This window comes from Orycteropus afer, unplaced genomic scaffold, assembly GCF_000298275.1.
Source record: "Orycteropus afer afer isolate SDZICR_OR568_19922 unplaced genomic scaffold, OryAfe1.0 scaffold00174, whole genome shotgun sequence".
Taxonomy (NCBI): Eukaryota; Metazoa; Chordata; class Mammalia; order Tubulidentata; family Orycteropodidae; genus Orycteropus; species Orycteropus afer.
Genome location: NW_006921761.1, coordinates 3337378 through 3344013, shown reverse-complemented (window position 1 = coordinate 3344013; position 6636 = coordinate 3337378).

Sequence of the window (6636 nt, the reverse complement as noted above, 5' to 3'; positions counted from 1 at the left end):
GAAGCAGACCACATCCCTAAGGCAGCTACTCAGCTGCTTGTGGTAGATCCCACCATGGAGTTGATTGTCAGTCTCATCGTGGGGAGTAACTACCACCAGCTGCCCAGCCACTCAACCAGGCCCAGCCAAGCTGACACACGAAGTTAACTACCACAGTCTCCCACTGAGCAGGTGGGGAAGCTGAGCTCACACAGCGGGTCCCTGGCCAGGTGCTTTTCGAACACAGACCTGCAGGCAACACAACACATACACTCTGCTCAGAGTAGATGTTTGCACACACCACGTCCTCAAACATTGTCTAAACTCAACAAGCATGTTTCTCCCATGTCCTCCCCACAGTCCTCCTGCCAGCTAAGGAGCACGATTCAGCCCCCCCTTAGCGTTCTGGGGCTCGCCTGCTGCCAGAGAGTCCCCTGGGAGCGCTGTGGCCTGGGCCTGGCTGAATGTCCCGCTTGCATGAGACCGTTTCCTCCCTTTACCCTCTGAGATTCAGAACCAAGAACTTACTGTGTTGTGCCAGGCAGGAGGAGGGCAAATGAGGAGAGTGCCCACGGGTGCCTAAATCAAACCGTCCCATGGAGATGTCCTCTCCTGTCCCCAGGCCTGCCCTCACGCTGCTGCTGCTGGTGACAAGCGGTTCATTACTCCCGTGGACTTTTCTTCTGTTGTTGTGGTTAGGCCTCATGGAGAGTCACAAAATCCTTCCTGCCCTGGAGTCTCCCTGCGTCGCCCTGGGCCTCTGCTCCTTCGTAGGCTGATTGGTCCCTCTCTGGGCTCCTTTCGGCGCACAGCACTCGGTCCTATGCACAGAGAACTAAGGGCCATTTCTGCAGAAGGAGGGCTTCGAGCTGGCCCTGGGGCCTCAGTGCAAGGTCTTGCCTCAGCCTGACTGTGTCCAGCGGCACCGTCGTGTTGGGGTGTGTTAGCTGTGAGCTCCCCCTAAGACTTCCTTGTGAGACTCTAAGGCTGGGCTTCTGGGCAGGCCCGTCCATTGCACGGAGCCTGAGCGGGGCGGACACAGAGGCAGCGTCCTGCTCCCCTGCAGCCTTGGGGCTGGTGAGTTACAGCCTCCTCTTTGTACCCTCCCACCCCCCACGGATGTGTTTCCTAAAATCACTAGTCAGCACGTGCAGCCACTGACGACTTGTGACGTATGGACACGCACACAGGGTCACACACATGTGCGTCCGCATACACATGTGTGCCCAGACCCCTGCTGACATCTGTACGTAGGTGCCTGCGAGCACATGTGCTGCATTTCAGGCTCATGTGTGTACGTGTACTGTCATTAACCCGAGTGTAGGCCCGTGGGGACCAGGCCTTTCACTTGCTCTCTCTTCTATACCCATGTGCGCACACACAAACACACACAAATGCACACACATTTATCTGGCAGCCACAACCACTAGTGTAGACCCTTGGACCTGTGACCAGGGCTCAGTGAAGCAGGCGGGAGGCCTCACTGGCTGAAGGCGTACAGACACTGTGGCCGGAGGGACATCCCAGGTGTCAGTAGACAAGGAGCAGCCCTGAGAGCAGGAAGCAACCGCCCAAGATGAGCAGCAGGAGAGCCAGTGGGACAAGGGTGCCAGGTCAGCCGAGGGCCTGCTCGGCCTTCCCTCCTCCAGCCTGGAGCCGTCTGTGGGGAGGAGGCGTGCGGAATGAGGTGTGCAAGGCTGCTTCCCAAGGCAGAGCCAGGAGGTTTTGTCTGCAGAGCCCAAGTGTCCTCTCTGCCTTCAGCCTTCATCTGGCCAGGTCCTACCTAAGAACAAGGACAAATGCCACCTCTCCAGGAAAATGTCCCCGCGGAGGTCTCTTCCTGTCTGGTCTCTGGCCGTCCTGAGCCCTCTCTCCTAGGGCCATGTGTTTGTACCACTGGGATGACGTGCACGCCATAGCCCCCCAGTCTGAAGGGATGGCCACTCCTTGCTGCTCCTCTCCTCGGTTCTGAAGGCCAAGTTAAGCCCTCAGCCTGACCATGGCCAGCTTCTCCCTCTGTTTTGCTTCAGGTCTGGGGCTAATGCAAATAGGGAGTGAGCAGCCCTGCCAAACACAGGCTCTTCCTAGCCTGGATGACACCCTGACAGCCAGAAGGGATGTTACAGATCAGCTAGACCACCCCTTGGTATCTGCGGGGAGACTGAGGACCAGAGGGAGAAGGGCACTTGCCCAGTATCACACGGTGAGTTAGAGAGGGAAGGCCAAGCCCTGGGAACGCCCCGGCCTCCTGACGCCCAGCCCAGGCTTCCTCCTCTACCCTCACAGCGCACTTCTCACTCACCTTCAGGCTCCCGTGGACTCATGCCCCTGGCCCTGTGAGGGTGTTTCAGAGAGTTTGAGACCAAGGGCTTTCTTCTCCAGCTGGAATTAGGAGAACGCAAGCCTGAGTCTCTTCCACGTAGGACAGGACACTGGGTTTCCGCTGACCCAGATTTCCAAACGGTGAAAATGTGCCTAGACCTTCCAGGAACTTTTGAAGTGTTTGATATAATTGGATAGAACTCAGGGAGCTGTTAGAATTTTGTGGAATTATGCAAAGTGTTTAGAATTCACTCTGAAGTGTATCAGAATTGGTCAAATCTGAAAATCCTGGCAGGCTCATGGCTGGACAGAGTGCTGGGTAGTTTACTGTGGGCAGCCAGGACCCCAGGAGCCTGGCAACTCCCAGCTCCCTCCTGGCTGACGGCCTCCCGGGGGTAGGTGACCAGATGGAGGAGACAACTTTCAAAGCTCCCTGTGCACTCAGGGACCTGCGATCCCTGAGGCAATTTAGAGGGAAGAGTGGAGATGTGCCCAGCTTAGAAAGTTTGAGGTGCTTTGGGGATGATGTCCCAAAGATCCAATTACACAGTCTGTGTAGAAATTTTAATTGATGTGGAAAAGTTGGAGAAAGTGACTTAGGGCCAGGGCTGTACCCTGACAGGCCAGGCCCTGGAAAGTTTATGGAATGAATGAACAATTAAGTGTGTAAACAACTTTCAATGAATAAATTTAAAAATAAATGAATGAGTAGATAAATGATAGGCAGACTGCTTTCCAGATGGGGAGTGGGCTCAACTCTCACAGGGATTTTAAGAAAGTGGCAAATCTGGGCAGAGTGTTACCGGGGAGGGAGCTGGATGAAGGGGGACAAACAGGACTATAGGACATCACAGTGGGAGGTCCCTCAGGCTATCCTGACCAATGCTCCTTGTGCAGACCAAACTCCTGGCCTAGGTGTGAAGCAGCTAGCTCAGTGTCACTTGGTAAGGCTGGAGAATGGCCCGGGCTAATGGCCCAGGGTTTGTTATGTGACACGGAATGCCCACCCGAAGCCATCTCTCTCTCAGCCAGGATGAAGCAGCTCTGCCCAGGAGAACAGTGTTGCCACCTGGTCTCTCTGCCCTGTGCCCAAAACGTCCGTCTTGGTGGTTTCTCCTTGAGGTCCCTTCCAGTTCTCAGAGTCTGTACTACGGGCTGAAGGCCACATTGTTGTTGTTGTTACATGCCATCGAGTCGGACTCGACTCATAGCGACCCCTCCTTGGGTTTCCGAGGCAGTATCACTACGGAAGTAGATTGCCCCATCTTCCTTCCGAGGAGTGGCTGGTGGGTTTGAACCTCCAGCCTTCTGGTTTGCAGTCAAGTGCCTTAGCCACTATGCTACCAGAAGGCCACATAGGGTCACTTTATTTTAAACATGGTGCAGGGCTGGCAATGCTTTGCTCTGTTGTGCATGGGTTGCCATCAGTTGAGGGACAGCATGTTTGTTGATAGATTTTCATTTAGCTGTTTGCTTTGGTGTGTTGAATTCACCCCGAGACTCATCATAGGAAGGGTCTGGGGGTCTGCTTCTGAAAGGTTACAGCCCGGAAAATGCTGGGGCGTGTACTGCTGTCTGCAACACGTGAGGTCGCCACGACTGAGTCAGCTCCACGGGAACTGGGGTGGTTGGTTGGGGGGTTCTGGGTTCACTGAGTGTGGAGGGGTGCCTCATTGTGATTTTCTTCTCTCTTTCTAAGTTTTATTTGTTCGTCCTGGTTGAGGATGCACACAGCCAAACGCCCACCCAGTCAACAGTTTCTCCACGGCCGGTTCAGTGACGCTGACCACGTTCTTTTTTTTTTTTTTTTTTATTAGGATTTGGGTGAAGATTTACAGAGTAAATTCACTTTTCATACAGCATTTCACATATACTTTGTCTCATGGCATTGACCAAAATTTACAATGCAGCAGCTCCCCTCCCACTTCCTCCCCATAGTTACCTCCTCCCAGTGTCCATCCCTTCATACTCTTCTGCACCCTGAGCTATCTCCCTGTGCATAAGCAGCCCTTCCTTGTCCCATGATTGTTCTCTCCAGGGCGTGTGTCTACTTGAGGTAAATGTTTAACTCACATGCCTGTACTTTGTTTGGCTGGAAACCACAGTTGTGGGTTCAATTCCAGACCTGAAGGGCAGCTAGGGGCCATAGTCTCAGTGTGACCACGTTCTTTGAGTGCCCCCATTCTCACCCTCCCTTTCCGAGTTGTTCCCCCATGAACAGAAGCTCACTGCCCCTCCAGGGTCCGTCTAATCATCCGAGTTGCTGTTATCAATTTCATCCCATGTGGATAGTTCTTAAAAGAGCATAATACCCAAGGTAGACTTTTTTTTTTTTTTATAACTATTGTTTGGTTTTAAGATGATGTCAGGGAATATTTTTGGTTTAAGGATTAAAGATGATCTCAGGGCAATAGTTTCAGGGGTTCATGCCCCTTCCATGGCTCCAGAAAGTCTTTAGTCCATGAGGATTTCAAATTCTATGCAACATTTTCCCTCTTTTGAGCAGGATTCTTCTAGGGAATCTTTGATCAAAATGTTCAGTGTGGTAGCCAGGCACCATATCCAGTTCTGGATCTCATAGCAGATGCGGCCGTTGTTCATGGAGGCTATTAACCACACAGTCCAGACCCTCTGCCCAGTCCTGACAGTCTTCCTTCCTTGCTCCAGGTAAATAGAGATCAGCTATTGTGCACTGGAGGAGCTCTGGGGGCGTAGTGCCTAAGGCACTTGACCACCAACCAGAAGGCTGGCGGTTCAAACCGACCTGCCACTCCTCGGAAGGAAGGTTGAGCAATCTGCTTCTGTAGTGATACTGCCTCAGAAACCCAAGGAGGGGTCGCTATGAGTCGGGTCCGACTTGATGGCACATAACAACAACATTGTGCATTGGATGGCTGTTTGCAAGCTTTTAATAATCCAGACGCTACCCAGGAGGTAGGACGGGATCACTAACAACATTAGTAGGTCAAGTAACTCGGATATCTCATGAAACCATGACCCTAAACCTCCAAACCTAGGAACCAAATCCCATGAGGTATTTGGTTGTACAGCCTCAGCAGCTATTTTTTTTTTTTTTGACATTGTTATAAATATATTTATCACTCAAGTTTTGTCAATTCAACTTTTTACTGGTATAGAATTCATTGACAGCAATTATAATAATTGTTTGTATAACCCTATTCTTAACCTGTGGGATTTTTCCATCACCATTACCCCCTTTTTCCCCTCCTTCCTGTACCTGGGAACCACTAATAAACTTTGTTCTCTATACACTTGCCTTTTCTTGTCTTTTTATATAAGTGAGGTCACACACTATTTATCCTTTTGTGATTGGCTTATTTTAATCAGCATAAGACTGAAGAAGAATTGATCCATTTGGATTGCATTGGTGAAGAATCATGAAAATACCATGAACTGCCAGAAAAACGAACAAATCCGTCTTGGAAGAAATACGGCCGGAATGCTCCTGAAAAGTAGTTACGTTGTCACAAGAGACTGGTCTCTGGAGAAACATGTCATGCTTGGTGAAATAGAGGGTCAGCAAAAAAAAGGGGAGACTCTCGATGAGAAGGACTGACACACTGGGTGCGACAATGGACTGCAGCATAGCAAACACTGGGAGGACGGCGCAGGACATGGCACCGACAGCGACAATGCCTTCAGCTCCATGCATGTTGTGGCAGGTACCAAGGCGTCACGTCTCCTGGCTGAGTAGCAGTCCACTGTACGTGTGCACCACATTTTCTTTATCCGTTCATCTGCTGATGATTTATCCGTTCATCTGCTGACAGCCTTTAGGCTGTTTCCGCCTTCTGACTATTGGGCCTGGTGCTGCGATTAACACTGATGTACAAGTCTCTATGTGAGTCTCTGCTTTTGAGTCTTTTGGGTGTATACTTAGTGGAATCACTAGGTCATATGGTAATTCTGTTTTTAGTTTTTTGAGGGACTGCCACACTGTTTTCCACAAAGACTGTGATTGGATAAGGTCCCTATTTTCCCCTATGTTCACACACACCCACACACACATACACACACACACACATAAATCTTAGTCACCCTGTTGTTGTTATGTGCCGTCGAGTTGGACCCGACTCATAGTGACCTCTCCTTGGGTTTCCAAGGCAGTATCACTAGGGAAGTAGATCGCCCCATCTTCCTTCTGAGGAGTGGCTGGTGGGTTTGAACCGCCAGTCTTCTGGTTAGCAGTCAAGTGCCTTAGGCACTATGCTACCAGAGCTTGTGGTTTCCATTTGCATCTCTGATGGCTAATGACACTGAACATCTTTTCATTTGTTTAGTGGCCATTGAATGTCCTCTTTGGTGAAATGTCTA